A 22,532-nucleotide genomic window follows, 5' to 3' on the forward strand; every position below is an offset into this window, starting at 1 on the left:
AAAGAAAGAAAGAAAGAAAGAAAGAAAGAAAGAAAGAAAGAAAGAAAAGACAAAAATAAAAAGAACTGCCAATCTGTGCCCAGTTTGATTTCAGAATTACCACAGACCAATTCCTAATCCTGCCTAACAGGGGACCTAACAGAAGCCTGCTAGCTAACTCAAGCTGTGGTCACAGGTTGAAAGAAACTCCTAACTGAAATTTGTCATATAATCTTGAGTGAAGACAAACCCCACTGGCCAGAACTGAGGGGTGAGTGGGAAGTGCACTGTATCCATAGGTGCCAGAGCTGGGTGCCCCTACTTCATGGGCGGACCCAGAAGGGTATGGTCTGGAAGCTGAGGTTTCTGTGGCAGTTTTGAGTTCTGAGCACAGACTGCCATAAATCTAGTTAGCTGTTGCTAGTGGAACACTGCAGGTATGAGACTCACCTTGCCAATTAATTGGGTGGGGCTTACTGCTTGGTGCTTAGTGCTATTCCTCACTCCCCACACAGACTGTTCTGTACAGCAGAGGCAGCTATACTCCTCCCTGGAACATTACCCCAGCAGCCAGAGAACTGCCCTCCGATCCCCACTGTGGCTGCAGTCTGTGCCCTCACTTGGAAAGCCGGAGCTCAAACTTGCCTGACCCAGCCCACACCCATTTTTGCACCTCGACCCACTGTGGTAGCTTAACACAAAGGACAGAAAATTTTTGGAGTTCCATGGTCCCAAAGGCACCAGAGGCACTTGAGGCATCAGAGTATCCCGTCTGAGTAACATAAGGCAAGCACAGATTTCCACCACTACCACCACAGCTGGTGCTTTTGCAAGTGCCACCTCTTGGCTAAAGGCTAACCAGCACAGACATTTCAACGTCTGCAGAAACAACACCACAACTCTAGGAAAGAGAAAACTTTTGCACAACCTCAGCTATCACCATTACCTACATCACCCTGGCTAACCAGGAGGTGTTGAGTCTGTCCATGTGCCCAGTGCATCACTACTACAGCTGACGTTTACGAAAACTAACATAGTAAGGCTATTTATAACCAAGGAAACTTCAGAGTCTTTGTCACTCTCCCCCCACCCCCTATCAGAGCTGGTACTGGTACCTGCTACTGGGAGACTAGAGGACAGGTCGCAGCACATTCTTAGTACCAGCGTGGAATGTGGCAGCCCCACTCGATGGCTAGTCCCAGAGGAGCAGCAGGATTCACAGTAGTCTGGCCGTCAGGGGCTGCTACTCCTAGGCAGAGTGCACCACAGTAAGAGAACACCCCGTGGGACAAAAGAAACCTACCTGGGAAACATGGTGAAACCCCATCTCTATAAAAAATACAAAAATCAGCCAGGCATAGCGGTGCATGCCTATAGTAACTACTCAAAAGGCTGAGGTGGGAGGATCACTTGAGCCTGGGAAGTCAAGGCTCCAATGAGCCATGATTGTGTCACTGCATTCCAGCCTGGGTGACAGCAAGACCCTGTCTCAAAAAAAAAAAAAAAAGTTGACACCACTAGGGAACAAGATAAGTTTCATGAGACCTCTGCCATTCCAGCCACATGGCAAACAGTGAACCTGCTCACGTACCCACCACATCGCTGCTACAACCAGCATCTGAGAAAGCTGTTACAAAAAGATTCTCTGTAACCAAGGAATTTATATAGTCTTCACCACTGAATGCACCTAGAGCTGAAGCTAGGTGACAATAAACTATAAACGTTAAAGTCACATCCTCAAGGGGAAAAATATTTTAATAAGCCTGTCAAATAAAAAATAAAGACAAAAATAATTAGAAGAAATAGTCTCTACCTGAATGAAAAAGAACCAGAAAAATAATCCAGGCGATATGAAAAAACAGGATTCTATAACACCCCAAAAAGATCACATTAAAACTTTCCAGAGGAAAGTTAAGCAAAAGAAAAGAAATAACAAAGATCAGAGCAGAACTAAATGAAACTGAAACCAAAAAATGGGAAAGATTAATGAAGCAAAAGGCTGGTTATTTGAAAAAATAAACAAAATTGATAGATCACTACCTAGATTCACCAAGAAAAGACGAAAGAAGATTCAGATAAGCTTAATTACAAATGAAAATGGAAACAATACAGCTGACACTACAAAAAGACAAAAGATCATTCGAGACTAGTATGAACACCTCTATGAACACAAACTAGAAAATCTGGAGGAAATGGATAAATTCCTGAAAATATACAACTCCCCTAGCTTGAATCAGAAAGAAATATAAATCCTGAACAGAGCAATGACAAGCGGTGAAATTGAATGAGTAATTTTAATAACTGCCAACAAAGAAAAGCCTAGGGCCAGACAGATTCACAGCCAAATTCTACCAAACATTCAAATAATTAGTACCAGTTCTACTGACACTATTCCAAAAGATTGAGAAGGAGGGAATCCTCCCTAACTCATTCTATGAAGCCAGTATTACCCTGATACCAGAGCCAGGAAAGCACATAAAAAAGAAAACTACTGGCCAATATCCATGATAAATACAGATGCAAAAAATTCTTAACAAAATGCTAGCAAACCAAATCTAACGGCACATTAAAAAAAAAAAAAAAAAAAAATTCACCGTAATCAAGTGAGTTTCATCCCAGGGATGCAGGGATGTTTCAACATATGCAAATCAATAAATGTGTTTCGTCACATCAAGAGAACTAAAATAAAACTCATATGATCATGTCAATAGACATAGAAAAAGCATCTGATAAAATCCAGCATCTCAAGCAGGATTCAGACTAGAATATAGCTGTTAAGTGCTGTGTTGCCATTCCCCCTGCTTAAAATCAAGTTTTTTTCTTAACTATACCTGTCTGCTATCTGCTGTAGCAGCCAGGGATACTTGGTTTCATACACGTTGAAAGGAATAAATTTTTAAAAACACCAGCATCCCTTTATGATAAAAGCCTTCGGCCAGGCGCGGTGGCTCATGCCTGTAATCCCAGCACCTTAGGAGGCCGAGGCGGGCAGATCACAAGGTCAGGAGATCGAGACCATCCTGGCTAACACAGTGAAACCCCATCTCTACTAAAAATACAAAAAATTAGCCAGGCGTGATGGCACATGCCTGTAGTCCCAGCTACTGGGGAGGCTGAGGCAGGAGAATGGAGTGAACCTGGGAGATGGAGCTTGCAGTGAGCTGAGACTGCGCCACTGCACTCCAGCATGGGAAACAGAGCAAGAGTCTGTCAAAAAAAAAAAAAAAAAAAAAAAAGCCCTCAACAAGCTAAGTATAGAAGGATAAGGACATATTTCAAAAAATATTAAAAAATTTAAAAAATAAGCCATATATGCCAACACTACAGCCAACATCATGTTGAACGGGAAAAGTTGAAAGCATTCCCCTTGAGAACTGGAACAAGACAAGTATGCCTATTCAACGTAGTACTTAGTGTAAGTCTTAGCCAGAGGAGTCAAAGAAAAAAATAAATGGCAACCAAATTGGAAAACAGGAAGTCAAACTATCACTGTTTGCTGATGATACGATCTCATACCTAGAAAAACCTGAAGACTGCTTCAAAAGACTCCTAGATCTGATGAATTAATTCAGTAAAGTCTCAGGTTACAAAATCAATGTACACAAGTCAGTAGCACTACTATACAACAAAAATGACCAAGCTGAGAATCAAATCAAGAACTTAATTTATTTTACCATGGCTGATAAATAAATGAATGAATGAATGAATAAATAAATAAATAAATAAATAAATAAATAAATAAATAAATAAATAAATAAATAAAATAGCTAAGAATATACTTAACCAAAGAGGTGAAAGATCTCTACAAGGAGAACTACAAAACAGTACTGAAAGAAATCATAGCTGTTACAAACAAACAGAAATACATCCCATGTTCATATACTGGATGAATCAATGTCGTGAAAATGGCTATACTGCCCAAAGCAATTTATAGATTCAATGTAATTCCCATCAAAATACAAATGTTTACAATGAACTGATTTTTGACAAAGCATACAGAAACACAAATGGGGGAAAGGATTCCCTATTCAGTAAATGGTGCTGGGAAAATCGGCAAGCCACATGTAGAAGAATGAAACTGGATCTCTATATCTCACCATATATGAAAACTAACTCAAGATGTATTAAAGACTTAAATCTAAGACCTGAAACCATAAAAATTCTAGAAGAAAACCTAGGAAAAACTCTTCTGGATATTGGCCTAGCTAAAGAATTTATGACTAAGATCCCAAAAGCAAAAGCAACAAAAACAAAAATAAATACTGAGACCTAATTAAATTAAAAAGCTTCTGCACTGCAAAATAAATAATCTGCAGAGCAAATGGACCACCTTTTAGTATGGGAGAAAATATTTGCAAATTATGCATCTGACAAAGGATTAATACCCAGAATCTACAAGGAACTCAAAACAAATCAGCAAGAAAAACAAATCCCATTAACAAGTGGACAAAGAATATGGATAGTCATTTCTCAAAAGATATTATCTTTAAAGATACAGAAAAGTCAACAAACATACAAGAAAATGCTTATCACAAATCATCAAGGAAATGCAAATTAAAATCACAATGAGATAACATCTTACCCTAGCCAGAATGGCCATTATTAAAAAGTCAAAAAAGCCGGGTGCGGTGGCTCAAGTCTGTAATCCCAGCACTTTGGGAGGTTGAGGCGGGCGGATCACGAGGTCAGGAGATCAAGACTATCTTGGCTAACACGGTGAAACCCCGTTTCTAGTAAAAATACAAAATATTAGCCGGGTGTGGTGGTGGGCGACTGTAGTCCCAGCTACTTAGGAGGTGTGGATATGGTAAAAAAAAAAAAAAAAAAAAAAAATTAATGCTTACAGTCTGCTCCTGGGAACATAAATTAATACAACCTCTATGGAAAACAGTATGGAGATTTCTCAAGGAACTAAAAATAGATCTTCCATTCAATTCAGCAATCCCACGACGGGATATCTACTCAAGAGAAAAGAAGTCACTATATCAAAAAGGCACCTGTATGTGGATGTTTATTGCAGCACAATTCACAAAGCAAAGATATGGAATCAAGCTAAGTGCCCATAAACTGATGAATGGATAACGAAAATGTGGCATAGATACACCGTGGACTACTACTCAGTCATAATAAAGAAAAAAATAATGTCTTGCAGCAACTTGGGTGGAACTGGAGGTCATTTTTCTAAGCAAATTAACTCAAGAATCAAAAACCAAATACTGCGTGTTCTCGCTTATAAGTAGAAACTAAGCTATGGGTACACAAAGACATGCAGGCTGGTGTAATGGACATCGGAGACTCAGAAAGGAAGATGATGGGAGGGGGATGCAGGATGAAACACTACCTATTAGGTACCATGTACTCTACCCGGATGATGGATGCACTAAAATCCTAGACTTTTTTACAGTACATTTATCCATGTAACCAAAAACCTTTTGTACCACTCAAGCTAGTGAAATAAAAATAAGGACAGAATTACTATGGACCGATTACTTCTCTCTATCTTCCATTTTTCCTTTTAAAAGCCTTTTTAAATAAGATTGTCTACTGTGGTTACGCTAGGCTTACCCACCATTGTAGGCTGCCTATAGAGGAATAGATAACCTGTTTCTTCAGTTCATATGTCTTTAGATTGAGAGGAATGGTGTAGTAAAGCTGTACTTAAGGCACTACAACCAAAGAACCTCATCCACACTTGGACCTGATTTTGAAGCCAACATCCTGGATTTTGAGCTGAAAACATAAATGGATGTGAGTTTGGGGGAGGGGGAGCAGTAGGAAGAGTTTATGGTATTTTTCATGTCAAGGTAATATAAATAGTTTGTGGCCAGAGTAAGAACTGTGGTGGTTTTTAAATATGTCCACAAGTTCTTTTATAGTCCTCCTTTCAAAAGATGGAGCCAATTCCCTCTCTCTTTAAGTGTGGCACTACTTAATGACTTGTTTTTAACAAATAGGGTGTTGTTAAAGTGACAAGTTTTGATACCTGAAAGTGGGACATAAAGGGCATTGTGGACTCCTCCTTACTCTGCCTCTCATTTGGTCAGGTGTTCTGGGAGATACCAGCTGCCATGATGTAAGAATGCTCAAGTAGCCCTATGGAGGAGTCCCAGTGGCATGGAACTGAGGCCTCCAGGAAACAAGGTTGTGAGTGAGCCCTCTTGGAAACAGATACATCAACCCCACTCAATGGTAAAATGATGGCAGCCCTGGCTGACATCTTTACGGTGACTTAATAAGAAACCCTGAACCAGAACCACCCAGACAAGCCACTTCAAATTCTTGTCTCACTGGAACTACAAGATAAAAACTATTTGTTGTTTCAAGTAAATCTCTAAGTTTGTGCAAGATATGGTTTGGATTTGTGTCCCCACCCAAATCTCGTGGAATTGTAACCCCCAATGTAATCCCCCAGGAGGAGCCTAGTAGGAGGTGACTGAATCAAGAGGGCGGATTTCCCCCTTGCTGTTCTCCTGATAGGGAGTGAGTTCTCATAAGATCTGGTTGTTTAGAAGTGTGTAGCACCTCCCCCTTCTCTCTCTTCTTCCTGCTCTGGCCATGTAAGATATGCCTGCTTCCCTTTCTGCCAGGACTGAAAGTTTCCTGAGGCCTTCCCAGTCATGCTTCCTGTGCAGCCTGTGGAACTGTGAGCCAATTAAACCTCTTTTCTTTATAAATTATCCAGTCTCAGGTAGTTCTTTATAGCACTGTGAGAATGGACTAATACATTGCATTAACTTATTATACAGCAATAGATAACGTATACACTGGGTAATTACAAATATTTCTTTTATTCAGTCACCACCATGTGCTATGCTATACACTGGGGATATAGTGATGAACCACACAGCCATAATCTCTTCACTCAACCAGACTGGTGGGAAAGGCAGAAATTAAACCAATAAGCACATAGATCCACATTTACAGATTGAGATAAGTGCTGAGATAGAAGCATATGCCCATGAGGAGATAAACAGGAGAGACATAAGTTAGATTTGAAGGATCTCTCTAAGGATGTGGCATTTAAGCATAGCTCCAAATGAGAGACAGGATTTAGTCAGGTGCAAATTGTGGGAAGAGACTTCTAAGCAAAAGGAGCAGCTTGCACAAAGCCCACAAGTTAGAGAAGGACGTGGACGAGTCAAAGAACTAAGGGAGGGCAAGGGCAGTGACTTGAGTGTGATGGACAAGAGGGAGCTGGTTGAGCTGAGGTTGGAAAGGAGGCCAGAAGTAGATCAACGCAGGAACCTGGTGGGTGATAATGAGCATATTTTAGCTGAGGGAAGCCTCTGAAACTTTTAAACGAAGAATAATGAGGTTCAACTTATTTTATTAAAATGACCATTCTGGATGTCATCTGGTGAACTGACTGGAAGGGGACAAGAGTAGAGAAGGGAAACCAGCGAGGAGCCTCTGGCTGTAGACCAGGAGCTAGAAGAAGGTGGAATGGCTGTGAGAGGTAGAGATGGAGGAGAGAGGTGGATGGATGCAAGCAATATTGATGGGGCAGAATTAACCACCTTTTAATCTATCAAGCCCAAACAGAATAAGCAAAACCTCTAATTAAGATCATTCAAAGCAAAAGCCAGACTCCCTAAAAATTTTTCTGTGGTTTATTATCTAATATTTGACTACTTAATAATCATTCTGCTTTTTCTAAAATGACTCTCCAACATATGAACTCTATTGTTAATGCATAGAGAAAGAAAATACAAAGGTAAGTTTTGAACTTTTGACAAAAATTTGAATTATAAGCCTTTTATAAAGTGACCCACTTATATAGCTGAGCTAAGAGCTATCCTTTGAAAAGCTAGACCCATTGTACCAGGTCAGTTTCAAACATGCTGCAATCAAGGGGTATGTTTTAAGCTAGATATTTCCTGTTCTAGTTACACAAACTATACGAGCCCTGTGTTAAATACCACGTGTCTATGTTCACAGTAGGAAAGCCTAGAAAGGAATAAAGAACTAAACATACACTTTTTTGATAGCAGTTTGTTTTTTTGTTTTTTTTGTTTGTTTGTTTGTTTTTTTGACATGGAGTTTCACTCTGTCACCAGGTTGGAGGGCAGTGGCACAATCTCGGCTCCCTGCAGCCTCCGCCTCCCGGGTTCAAGCAATTCTCTTGCCTCAGCCTCCCGAGTAGCTGGGACAACAGGTGTGTGCCACCACGCCCAGCTAATTTTTGTATTTTTAGTAGAGACAGGGTTTCACCATGTTGGCCAGGATGGTGTCGATCTCTCGACCTCATGATCTGCTCACCTCAGCCTCCCAAGTGCTGGGATTATAGGCATGAGTCCAGCCACAGCATTATTTTTTAAATTGAGGTCATGCCATGTAGAAGAATTTTCTTAGGTAACAGCTTCAATTACCAAGGTTCTCAGAATGTTTTTCTTCAAGAAGAAGCATTTATCCTCTACAGCAACATTCCTCAAGAAGTGCTCTAGAGACCATTAGCAAGATATCTGCATCACGTGAGGTGAGACACTGCAAATGCTGACTCAGTGAGTCTTACATGGGACCCCTGAACTGTGTTTTAAATAAGCAAAGTAATCCCTATTTTTATTCACTGGAACCTGCATCAGAGATGCACTATTATGGCTTGCATGAGAACTCTGAGTAAATGCAAAGTTGTGGCTTGATAGGACAAATGATATCAAACTTTTTCTTTCTTTCTTTTTTTTTTTTTTTTTTTTTGAGAAAGGGTCTCACTCACTGTGCACTCTGTCACCCAGGCTGGAGTGCAATCATGACTCACTACAATTGTGACCTCCTGGGCTCAAGCAATTCTGGCCCCAGGCTCCTGAGTAGCTGGGATTACAGGCGTGCATCACTGCACCCAGCTAGATTTTTTATACTTTGTATAAATGAGGCTTCTCTTTGTTGCTTAGGCTGGTCTTGAACCCCTGGCCTCAAGCTCTGGGCCACCCAAAGTGCTTGGATTACAGGTGTGAACCACTGTGGCTGGCCTCAGACATCAAACTATTTTAAAAGTAAGGGAGATTTGGGGCCAAAATTAATATATATGAACCTTTCCAAATCTTCAAACCTTCACAATCAGAAAACTTACTGCTGATTGTTAAAACTACATTGGTCAAGCAAAGTCAATTTTCTTCCTCCAGAGGTTTTCACCATACAGTTTTTTTTTAATGGTCTTTGGAATGAAGCACAAGGACAGCTTTGGTGTACGGGTAATGTTCTGTTTCTTGATCTAAATGTTAGCTATGAAGCTGTGTTCCATCTGTGAAAATTTCTCAAGCTAAACACTTGTGATAGGTGAACATTTCTGAATGCATAGTATCCTTCAAAAACTATAATTGGTCTTTTAAAAAAATTCAAACTTATTAGCAGTTATACTAAAATATTTTAGCATTACACTTCTTACCTTTCAAGTTAATAACCCTTAGTGTTGATGACTGCTGAACTGAAATGAACATTCTCAGATGCACTGCTTTTGGAAAATATAAACTGATGTAAGCCTTTTGGAAAGCAATTTGACAATCAATAGCTGTCCAAAGCTCTGAAAACAGTCATAACTGTTGACCTGGTAATTTTGTTCTCAGAATCTATCTCAAAGAAATAATCTTCACTATGGGAAAGTCCTATTCCCAACATCAAAAAACATAAACCCACCTAAATAATCACAATATGGTAATTATTAAGTAGGTTGTTTATAATTTATATACATTGATGGTAAAGCTAAAAAGCAAAGCAAGGAAATGATTGATACAAAACTTCTCTATGCAGCTGGGGAAGAACACAAATGCACTCCCACGTACGTAATAATATTCTATTTAAGCTGAGTGGTGCATACACAGGTACTCCTATTATTATGATTATTTAAACTATACATATATTTTATATACTAACATGTGTGAATATATATTTTATAATATAGAAGTTTTAGTATATTCAGAACAATTAATGTTTACTAAAAGTTTGTCAACATGAAAAATGCTTATGTCACGCTCACTGTGGCAGCACATATAGTAAAATTGGAATGAAAAATGGTCATATCATAATTGTGAGTAAAAAGCTAGGGCACCATCAATGGATAGACTAGATAAAGAAAATATGACACATATACACCATGGAATACTATGCAGTCATAAAAAAGGATGAGTTCATGTCCTTTGCTGGAACATGGATGGAGCTCGTGGCCATCATTTTCAGCAAGCTAACACAGGAACAAAAAACCAGACACCACATGTTCTTACTCATAAGTGGGAGTTGAACAATGAGGACACATGGACACAGGGAGGTGAACATCACACACTGGGGCCTGTTGGGGATCGGGGTGGGGGCAAGGGGAGGGAAAGCATTACGACAAACATCTAATGCATGCGGGGCTCAAAACCTAGATGACAGGTTGATAGGTGCAGCAAACCACAATGGCACATGTATACCTATGTAACAAACCTGCATGTTCTTCACATGTATCCCAGAACTTAAAGAGAAGTAAAATAGAAATAAAAATAAAAACTAGGGCACTAAATTAGTTATAAATTATGGCACACAGATCTTGTAAAAGGAGGTTGGAATAGTCATACAAAGACACTCATTTCAACTATGACTTAACGTTGTGCTGAGGATCCCAGTCAAGAATTCCTCTCATAAAAACAAAAGAAAGGACCCACTTAAATTGATATTCTTTTTTTATAATTGTGTACCTAGAACATTCAACACAATCAACTGACAATGTACCAATACTAATAAGAGTTTAGTAATCTGACCAAGAACTGTTCTAGATGCCAAAAGAAATGACGGCTAACAGTTTTTGAGGGCTATGTACCAGGCACTGAATAAGGTGCTTTTCATGTATTAACTCCTGAGGGAAGCTGGTATTATTATCCTGACTTTCAAATTTAAAAACTCCTAAGAAACAGAGAGGTTAAATAACTTGTGTAAGGCCACACAGCTAGCAAGGGACAGAGTTTGGCAGTCTTTGCACATAACCATTACATTGTATTACCCCAACACTAAGCAGTTAGAAAATGTAATAGGTAGCCAGGCGAGGTGGCTCATGCCTATAATCCCAGCACTTTGGGAGGCCGAGGCAGGCAGATCACTTGAGGCTGGGAGTTTGAGACCAGCCTGGGCAACATGACAAAACCTCGTCTCTACTAAAAAAAATAAAAAGTTAGCCAGGCACGGTGGCACATGCCTGTTATCCCAGCTACTTGGGAGGCTGAGAATCACTTGAACCCGGGAGGCAGAGGTGGCAGTGAGCCAAGACCACGCCACTGCACTCCAGCCTGGGCAACAGAATGAGACTGTGTTTCAAAAAAGAAAAGAAAATGTAATAGATCACAGGATCCCCTTCATAATACAATCAAAAAGCAAACAAACAACAAAACAAACAAAAAACACTCAAACAACAACAAAAAACACACACACACACTAGGGAACATGTTTTTAAGAGTTATGTTTTTAAAAATTTAAAGCAAGACCAAATTGCAATACTTGAAATTATATTACATGGATGTGAATTCTCCAAAACAACAAAATAACTTTGGGGATGGGGTGTGCAAAGGAAGCTGTGCCCTCCAGATAGTCTCATCTTTTGGCCAGTTGTCACTTAGGGAATTCTCTGGAGATGGAACGGTGCATGGTGTTCCGGTCATACAAAGATAACTAAAATTCAGGAATCTGGTTTAGTTGCTTTGAGAAAAGGTCTTGCAAAAGAGAAAGGGTTAATCAGGAACCCCAAATACTGAATGGTAGGCCACGGAATGAAGGGTTCTGCCGAGCTGTCATCAATGTGACAGCCTGCGGTGGATAAGCAGATCATAACACCACTGTAGCCTTCCACTTACATCAAAGTTGTTGAGCTGAATTCAACATATGCTCCAATCCAACTCTCCCTATTTATAGACAACGAAACTGAGGTCTAGAACAGGCTTCCTCTCCCAGCTCACAAAATTATTTTAAGGCAGAACCAGAGAGCTAACTAAGCACTCCCCTTCCCCAAGTTTCCTGAAGACCAGTCTGAATATATGTATCCAAATGATTGCACCCATTTAAGCACACTGTATTTACAGACTAAGTCGGCATTTTCCAACCTTCAGACATTCACCTTCCACCTTATGGTTTTGTCATATTCATATATCTCTACTATAATTCACTTTCTATGTTTTTAAATCTATATACTTTTTTACATAAATTTAGCTTCATCTTAAGCAACAATATTAATAAAATAATACATGAAGTGTGTATTTTTCTAACACATTAAGACAAATATGTATCTATTGAAGTTTCAGTGTTTGCATTTGAACCACTTGTCAGAAAAGTCAACGATCCTTTGCTGTATTTGAAAAGACTCTCTCCAGGTGTTTCAAGGAATTCTAATCTGTTTAATGTTAATGGATGTTATTGATGAAAAAGTACTTGATCAAATAAATCTGGGGGATGCTAGGTTTTTTGTTTGTTAGTCTGTTTGTTTAGAAACAAGGTCTTGTTCTGTCGCCTAGGCTGGAGTGCAGTGGTGTGATCATAGCTCACTGCAGCCTCAAACTCCTGGATTCAAGTGATCCTCCTGCCTCAGCCTCCCAAGTAGCTGAGACTACAAGCGCATGCCACCATACCCAGCTAATTTTTCTTTTACTTTTTGTAGAGATGGGGTCTTGCTTTGTGGCCCCAAGCTAATCTCAAACGCGTGACTTCAAGAGGTCCTCCCACCTTGGCCTCCCAAACTGTTGGGAATACAGGTGTATAGGCGTGAGCCACCACACCCCAGAATATTTCTCTGATTATTTAAAAAATCAGAGGTAAGGCGTGAAAAAAAATTTCCCTAGTGTGAAACACAGGGTGTTTCACAACATTGTGCAATGAGATTCTTCTAACAGATACAGCACTTAACAAGATTTATTTGACCATGAAACCTTTTTTTCTAGACAGTATTAGTGTTGATAACATGTTCTAAGCTGTAGTAATTTTCAGAGGTTTTGTTTTTCTTTTTGACCCCATAATTGATATAAGTAGATACGGTGTATAATAATTTACACTGTATCCCTATTGGCATATTCAGAATATTTTATGGTAGAAAAAAGTGGGTAGAAAAGCATAGTATTTCCTCTTGTCATTTTCAAAGTGTCAGTCTCTTGAAGAAAAGTGACACACCTTGTTCAGAATGAAACATCTGCATTAAACTTGGGCATTCTAAAATAATACAAATAAATTTTAATAAGTCATCCAGATAGCCTACATTAGTAAGGCTTTCCATTCATGTTTGTTTCTGTTGTCCTGGGGACTTCTAAACTTCTAGGTGGAACTTCAAGAGTGATAAGCCCATAATATCACATTTAATCTGTGGGTGTGACTGGGAGAAAATGTATCACTCACTCATTTACAACCCATTTGTTTCCTCTTTCTTTCTCTCTTTTTCTCTCTTTCTTTCTCCCTTTCTCTTCCTTTCCTTTCTCCCTTCCCTTCCTCCTTTCCCTTTTCTTTCTCTCTTTCTCTCTTCTCTTTCTTCAATGTTTTGATATAAAAAACTGAAACAGATATTTATTGCATTTTTATCTTTCCGTATATTTGTGTTATCATAGGAAAAACATATCATAGTTAATAAACTAATGCTTTAAAGCCAAAACATATGAATATTTATTTCTAGTGCACTTTTAGTTAAAATTAAGAACTAAGATTCAAGGCAAAGAAATGCTATAATACTCTTGATTCAGTATTCATATTAGCGAAATTAAGTACAGTAGTACACTAATAAGGGAGGAAAAATAGTGATGTGTTAAGGACAAAGTGTTTCATCATCCGGCCATACACCAATTCACAGACCATCTTAAGTATGTTACTCTTAAATACTTTTTGTTCCAGCAATCAAAGTTTCAATATATCTTCTTCTACACCTTACAAAAATTATCAAATTTTAGAGCCGATTTTTGTTCTTAGAAATGCTTTTTATTCTCTAATTCACAAATATTTATTAATTAAAAAGTTGCATTCTTCTGAGATTCCTCACCAATCCATGGGGTCAGTTAGATATTTGAGAAGTTGTTCAGCTCTTACAAATATCCACATTTGACACTAACACACCACAACAGAATAACCTGAGTAAGCTCGATTCTCTGAAATAGTCAGAGGAACCGAAAAAATAACTATTAGGTACTAGGCTTAGTACCTAGGTGCCGAAATAATCTATACAACAAACCCCCGTGACATGCGTTTACCTGTATAACAAACCTGCACATGTACCCTTCAATCTAAAAGTTTTAAAAAATAAAGTTTTCTCTCCTCTCTGGTTACAGAGTCAATTGTGCACTGCACTGCATTTATAATGAGGAAATAAACAGCATACCCTTTTAGTATGGGAGGTAAACAAGAGTCAACTTGTATAAATATAATTTAAAATGTGTCTTCTACTTAACACGTGAGAATTATTAAAATACATGTGCATCAAAAATTAACTAAAAAATAGAAATAATTAATAAGTGCCTGATCCTTCAGTAGAATATTTCTCAAAGAGCTCAATTATGTAGCAAACTTCTACGCCATAAGTTTGAAATGATTCCATTTTTCATTGAAATGATTCCATTTTTCAAATATTCATTTTTGTGTATATTTAAACATCATAGAGTGTCTACTCAATAAAGTTAGGTTTTAACAATCGCAATTCATCTTTTTAAAAAATAATTTACTCTCCATTTGGCTTCCAAAATTTTATTGCAGTATTTAGAAGATTTAGTTAGTTTCTAATAGCTGAAACCCTTTAGACTTAAATGTCACAGTTTGATGCAAATGCACTTGGTTGCTGGCCTCTTCAATTTGTGTCCTACTGCTTCCAAATGACAAATGTGGGCACTTTGTGTAAAGGCATTGATTATAATGTTAGAGATTCTAGACATGCTTATTAAAAAGGCATCTTTTTATAGGTGAATATGCCTTGCAGGATCCTGTATCCTAGGTGAGATTATTTTCATAGTTACATATTTAATGATAATAATCACTTGCATTTATGTCGTTTTCATATTCTCTTGGCACCAAGTTTGCCTTCCAAAGCAAACTTTGACTAAAGATCTTCAGGGCTCATCCATAGCTGCGTAGGCAAAGAAGTTCTCATACATACAACCATCACACGTTTGCAAAACCACCATTTATTAGGGTTTCTTAGAATGAATTCTGTACATATGTATGCTAAAGATGGAAAAGATGTTTCATTTTTTATGCATCACTGGATGGGTAGTGGGCCCTTAGATAAAGCAGTGGGGTTGTTGATCAGCAATGTCTACAACGTGTATAGGAAGAAGGAGAGGGGCAGATGATGTATTGCTCCCTCTCCCCATTTGTCATCCCTGAGTTAAAACTTTCTGTCCCATAGCCATTTCCACCCCATCTCCCACAAAAAAAAAAAAAAAAAAAAAAAAAAATGCACCGAATGAATGCAGATTTCCTTACTGACTTTACATCCTCATAGAGCAATAGATGATAAAGCTCATGTTCTTATGGAGCCGAAAAAAGTCTCATAGTATGTATATTACTGCCTGTTAGTGTTGAAGCCATGAATAAGCATTGTGAGCTGTTTGGTGACAAAAAGAGAGCAGAGATTTGGGCTATTAGAGGCGATCCTGGCAGTGACATCTGTTGACAGGGCTGGGAAGTTAGATAACACCAGTAAAAACTGACAGCATAAGGAAAAGAGACCTTCAGGAAGTTACTTTCCCTGATCTTCCACTCATCATGCTAGACCACCTCCCTGTAGCTGGGTGGTTAAGCAACCTCTCTCTTGTCCTCCTTCCTTCTTTCAAAAGTCCAGTTCATTCTTCTGCAAAACGGAACAATCATGCGTGGAGGTTTACCATAGGCTTAACTAAGATAAATATTAAGGGCTTAGCACAATCCTTGGCAGATAGTTTGCATTTGTTCTGTGTTTTTTCATGATATTGACACAATTGTTCACTTCATCACTATGTACAGGCTCAACCTAAGCAGGAAAGTTGATTTCAGCATGTGTTTGTGAACAGAATAAGCCAAGACTTCACAAGGAAATATTTAATCATTTAAACGTCATAGAAATTATTACCAATTCCCTTGGCAGTTGCTGCAATGGTAAGTTAACCCCACATGAAATAGAAAATTAAAATACGTGGCTATAAGATTAAATCAGAAATGCTGTGAAACATTTTCTGCTTCCTGTTTCTGGTATCAGCTTCCTGAGGGCACAGGGATGGGTGGTAGGTGGCTAGACTGAATATACCATTATTATTCAGAGAAGTTTCACCTTTATTCCTTTATTGAAATGGGGTGGCTTTTGTTCTTTTGTGTTTGTAGGAATGGGGTGAGGAGTTTAGGAATGGGACAGTATAATTCAGTGGTCAGTAACACACATACTCTGCCATAGCACTTACGAGTTTGTGACCTTAGAAAAATTACTGAACTTCTCTCCATCTCAGTATCCTCATTTGTAAAACAGGGGGAAAAACTCACTAAAAGCCTTTTCACGTTGCCTGGTACGTGGTGAGTGCTTAATCATGTTAGCTACCGAAGTTGATAAAGAGTGAGAAATGAAGGAAAGAATGGAAAGAGAGAAAACAGAAATAGAAGAAAGGAAAGAAGGAGTAAAGCTCTGCTTGGCTTAGCTCTGCAAATCATTTTGGACAGGTGCCTAGAGTCCTGGTTGTCTACATTCCCGGATTTGCTGATTCAGGGCTGAATACATGAGTGCTATTCTAAGGCGGAGTGGTGGGGCCACCACTGTCATAGAGCAGTTTCTTAAGGAAAGGGCTGTATTAAAAGGAAGGTCCCCACGTCAGGTGCAGTAGCTCATGCCTATAGTCCCAACACTTTGGGAGGGCAAAGTGGGAGGATAGTTTGAGCCTAGGAGTTTAAGACCAGCCTGGGCAACATAGTGAGACGTCGTCTCTACAAATAATAAAAAAAAAAATTAATTAAAAAAAAAAAGGAAGCTCCCAATAGTGACCCTTAAAATGAATTCTAGGAAAGCTTTTATCATTATCATGGATGGAAAGGAAAATGAGATGTTAGCATCCACCCGAAGCTTAAAATGTCACCACAATTAACACAATAGCTCAGTTGACACTGGCTCTGCAAAGGAAATTATTCCCCCAAGCTTCTAAAAGCAAACAAGCACCCCCTAACCCTGCAACCATTACACAGAAATCTAGGAATTACCTGGACAGAACTGAACACTTTCTGATAAATATGGCTTTCATAAAGCTACAGAAATCTCAGGTATTTCTCTCCAAAAGTGAATGTGCTTGTTCAAATTTGTAAACAGTAGACTTGATCTTCTAACCCTTTTGTACAAATCTTATCTCATAAAAACAGGGAAAAAGTCAAATGCAAAAACATGCTTTGTCCACTTCCAAAGACAGTAATCTCACCCTGAAGAAAATGCCAAGGGAAAATGTTTAAGATATATAAGTAAAATACTCATGGAAGAACTGACTGCTATCAAAATTTAAGTTGAACACAGTTCAATTCGTTTCAGAGTAAATCACATTTTAGGCAATGTACTGCCTTCATATCTTTTCAAATCCCTGCAGCAGAGATGGGATATGACCAGAAACTAAGACATATCATTAAGATAGCAAGATAATTTTGAGAAGTGTATGCTGTTCAGCCACCAAAATTTCAAAAATTTATTAGTTCTTAACAACTGACACTTTTACATTAATTCAGGATTCAGAGAAAAAAATCTACATTTGATTTCTCAGCCCTCAAATTAGATGTCTCCAATAGGCACTTACTTTTCTTTGGTTAGATTAAACAAGTTAATCTTTCTACAGATCTGCTTTAGGCAAATTTTATGACTCTTTTAACATACAATCAATAATTTTCTTAAAAAACATACTCAAAATATAATTTGGCATCAGAAAAACTTATAGTAACAAAAATGGTATTCATATGAAAAATCAAATCTCCTTTCTTGTTACATCAAACACTGTAGCTTTTAAAAAGAAAAAAAAAAGCGTAAGTTGGCTGGGCGCGGTGGCTCATGCCTGTAATCCCAGCACTTTGGGAGGTTGAGGTGGGTGGATCACTAGGTCAGGAGATCGAGACTATCCTGGCCAACGTGGTGAAACCTGGTCTCTACTAAAAATACAAAAATTAGCCAGGCGTGGTGGTGCACACTTGTAATCCTAGCTACTTTGGGAGCCTGAGGCAGGAGAATTGCTTGAACACTGGAGGTGAAGGTTGCAGTAAGCCGAGATCCCACCACTGCACTCCAGCCTGGGTGACAGAGTGAGACTCTGTCTCAAAACACAAGAACCAACCAAACAAACAAAAAAGAACCAGCCCGTCTAATTCATTTATTTTGAAGGAGCTGACTTTCCTCAGACTTTCACACCTTCAGATCTTCTTAAACTGCAGCAGAGTTTTAACTCTTGAGTTTCCTCTGTGATCCAAACCCATTAACCTGGAAGGCAAGGAGCACACCAGGCCTAAAACTAATTCTTGGCTTGAGTTTCAACAGATTGTGATGTTGGTATTACCGTCAGAAAACAACCCTACTTCATCTCTCCTCCCCACCAGTTAAGAGGTTTGGACTTCTGTTGCAGGAGTTCACTAGGCAACACGGTTAAGTGACAGATTCTCGAGTCATAAGTTCCTCTTTTCAAACTTGAATAGTTTCCCATATTTCAAAGCTTCTCACTCACACATATCCAGTTCCTAGTTTCCTCAAGATGCACTCTCTGAATTCCCAAAAACATTCTGTGCTCCAGTTCTTAGCCTGAAGGATCTCAATCATCTTCTCTGAGGCATCAGAGTAGATATGAGGCCTGGAGCCAGAAAGTGCTTACTGCTTCCTGTTCTTGGGCTGGAAGAGAACCTGTTCTTGTTGTCAACAAGAGAGGTATTTTGAAGAGAAACAAATACTACCCTTCTTCAGAATGTGCCACTTCCTCAGAACGTCCATTCCTGATCTCAAATCTAAAGGAAACCTGTCCTGTTCTTTTCTTTCACGGCATTGATCAGAGTGTATAAATGTATGTTTGTGTGTGTTTATTTGTACATTCGATGTCTGTTTCCATTTCTGGACTGAAAGCTTTCCCCTACTGCACAGTAAGCTATATGAGGGCAGGGACTATTTATTTTATTCAGTGAGTGAACTCAGAGGCTAGCACAGTTATATGCAGTCGGCTCTCTCATAAACACTTGTTGAATGGATGAATGAATGGAAAGAAGAAAGGAAGAAATTTCTGTGGTTGGCCAGTTCAAGCACAATGAGTATACCAGGCAAATGCCCCCTGCTCACTGGAGAATGAAAACATCACACTTCTCTGTGTTCTAGGTCAAGTGGAGAGAACTATGTCTGAAAATGCATGAGGAACATGTTTATTGGTGGGGTGAGGGCACTGACATGTGCCCATGCATCTTCAGGTTAGGTGTGTTTCTACATGTATATAGGTATTATAAGCAAAGAGATTGTTTGAGACTAGCTGCAAAATGGAACTTGTATGGATCACAAAGATCAAGGGCTTAATTTCTTGAATGCTCATGCCAATCTTGCTGTGCCAAGGATTGTGCTAGAGCACTGGCAGTCTTTGCAAGACAGGGTCCCAGTTGTGCTCAAGACGAGCTGATGCCAGGGAAATGGACTCCGTAGCTATAGTCTCTGACAAGGCAACCTGAGTCTTTTGTCAAAGAGCAGCTTCCTTCCTGAATACATCTTTGCTTACAAGGACATTTGTTCTTTTTCTTTCCACTTTAACTGAAAAAGTCCTTCTCTCAACTCTCCCTCCCACCTCCAACCCCACCCCACCCCACCCCCTTAATGCCATCATACTCATTCCTTGTTTCCAGGCAGATTCGCATTCATCTCTCCAAATAAATGTGCCTCCATTTTTCTTACAGACATCTCAAAATTAAAAATTAGAAACACATTCTGGGAGAAAACCAGGTGAATTCTGTGTCTGGGGTAAAATTCACTAATTTTCCTCTGTAACAGCTACACTGTAATTACATAGTCAATACTAAATGTGCCCCTAAGCAATCATCTTACTGAATTTATGCAGTGTAAGTAGGTAATAGAAATCATCTCACTGAAAGTAATTCTTTCCTTCTCATCAAAAGGAAGGGAGGGGTTGTCTAAGTTATCAAAATAATTATCTTAATTCCTTCTTTGTGGTTACGTACACAACCAGTCTTTGGATATTTGGGGTTAGGCCCAGGCAAAAATCAGTTCCATCAAAGTTACATATATTCAATTTATCACAATGCCCTCTAAATACGTTATGGTCAAAAACTAATTATACAATCATTAGAAGTGAATTTTGAAAACATAACTAATAATAGGCTAAAATTTTTAATGTTTTCATATGTACCAGACATCTTATTTGTATTATATTACTTAATCTTTGAAATGATCCATTTAATGAAAACTCCTTTTTATTAAGCCTTAGGCAACTTACCTACTATGGCCTTGAACCCAGATTATCTCTATCCCAAAGGCAATGAGGGAGAATAAAGAGGACTAAGAGTTATGTGGTTTGAGGTCGAGTTTAGGTTAAGATACATAGAGGTTAGAGGTACAGGTTTGGGGATCAAGGAGACCTAGATTAAAATCCTTGCTCTACCATTTATCAGAACTGTGATCTCAGAGAGTTTACTCAATTTTTCTGTCTTGGGTAGGCTTATTATTTGTAAGCAACAGAAACTGAGCATGGTCAATATAAGTAGGAAAGTAATTTATTGGAAAGACAACCAATTACACAAAGAGTCAACAGGAAGGCTGCCAGCAGGAAATTCAGCCAAGGTCGCACCATCCTAACCAAGTAGTTAGCATGCCTCAACCAACAGCCATTATGACAGGACCCTTCAAGTAGTTAGCATGCCTCAACCAACAGCCATTATGACAGGACCCTTGACACCACAAGCCCCAGACAAACTGCTGCTGTGAATGACTTCTGAAATTGCTCTTATGTCTTTGTGCCACTCCTTCAAGATTAAATATCTAAACAGTGGTATCTGATAAGCCAAGCAAAGGTCTTATGCTCAAGCCCTGGCAGGGGATGGAAGGAGAAAAGCCAGCCCATTTAGCTTCTCTCATAGCAGGCTAGGTCTTGCCTCCAAATAATATTATGCAATGGAGGATTCTTACTAATGGAAAAGGAGTTCAGCTGCTGGGCAGCCTTTCAAAACTGACAACACCTGGTCTGGGTGTGGTGGCTAACGCCTGTAATCCCATCACTTTCTGAGGTGTAGGCATGTGGATCTCCTGAGCTCAGGAGTTCGAGACCAGCCTGAGCAACATGGGGTAACCCCATCTCCACAAAAAATACAAAAATTAGCCAGGCATAGTGGCACCTGCCTGTAGTCCTGGCTTACTTGGGAGGCTGAGGATCACTGGAGTCGAGGAGGTGGAGGCTGCAGTGAGCCAAGATCGCCCCATTGAACTCCAGCCTGGGTGACAGGGTGACAGATTGGGACCCTGCCAAAAAAAAAAAAAAAAAAAAAACACTCCCAGCATTCATTACCCAAACTGGTTTGCTCATCTGTGAAAGGGGCATCTGACTGCCTAGTACCTTCCTCATAGGTTTGCTGTGAGAATTCGACAGCATATGCATGTTGCAGTTAGCATGATGTCTCACATAGGCTGAGCATTGGATAAATTTCAACTATTCTTACTAATTCTTGTTACTCTGAGCAAGCCACGTAAAATCTCTGTGCCCACATTCTCACTCACTGAAGGAAGATGATGTACTAAATTAGTCAGCATAGGCTAATTGCTGAAATAATGGGCCCCCCAAATCTCAGTGGACTATTTCTCATTCACTTCATCATCCAGTGAGGGCTGCTGGGATTGGAATGAGATCCACACAGGCATTCAGAGGCCAAGTCACCTTCTATCTAGTGGTTCTGCCATATACCCGGGACCTGTACTATGTTGGCAGAGGATGAAAGATAGCACTGAGGACCAAGGTCTTTTAGGGACCAAGCCTGGAAGTGGTATACATCAATTCTACCTCTATTCCACTGGCGAGAATTCAGTCACATGAGCTGCACCTCACCACAGGAAGTCAGTTTGGGAAATAATACCCAGCTATGTGTTCCAGAGGAAATGGAAACAAGATTTGGTGAAACACAGCAGTCTCTGTCACACCTACCTAACCTCCTCAGGGGGTTGCTAATAAAAGCGCATGTGAACACAAGTGTCAAAGTGCTATGGAAAGTGATAAACTAACATGAGCTACAGGTGATGCTGCTGTTGTTGATTAAGCCAGGAAGTTTCTGTGCATCCTCCACATTGCTAAAACATACAGCAATTTGGGTATGAGAAGAAACTGAAATATAATCAGAAGGTCCTTCCTCCTGTAGGGAGACTTCTGAACTAGTAAGACTTTATTTCTCCACTTGTATCTTCAAAAGTAGGCCACTCCGGGCGTGGTGGCTCATGCCTATAATCCCAGCACTTTGGGAAGCCGAAGCGGGGGTGGATCACGAAGTCAGGAGTTCGAGACAAGCCTGGCCAATATGGTGAAACTCTATCTCCACTAAAATTACAAAATTAGCCAGGCCTGGTGGCGCATGCCTGTAATCTCAGCTACTCAGGAGGCTGAAGCAGGAGAATTGCTTGAATCCAG

The 22,532-nt window shown here is 39.4% G+C and overlaps 1 non-coding gene across 1 annotated transcript; it reads left to right on the plus strand.

The window, feature by feature from the left end:
• Positions 1 to 2,725: 2,725 nt before the first annotated feature.
• On the plus strand, positions 2,726 to 2,857 carry LOC111545617. The gene has a single exon (XR_002732510.1). It is a non-coding gene; the product is annotated as a small nucleolar RNA SNORA63 (small nucleolar RNA).
• The last annotated feature ends 19,675 nt before the right edge of the window (positions 2,858 to 22,532 follow it).

Source organism: Piliocolobus tephrosceles, chromosome 4, assembly GCF_002776525.5.
Source record: "Piliocolobus tephrosceles isolate RC106 chromosome 4, ASM277652v3, whole genome shotgun sequence".
Lineage (NCBI taxonomy): Eukaryota > Metazoa > Chordata > Mammalia > Primates > Cercopithecidae > Piliocolobus > Piliocolobus tephrosceles.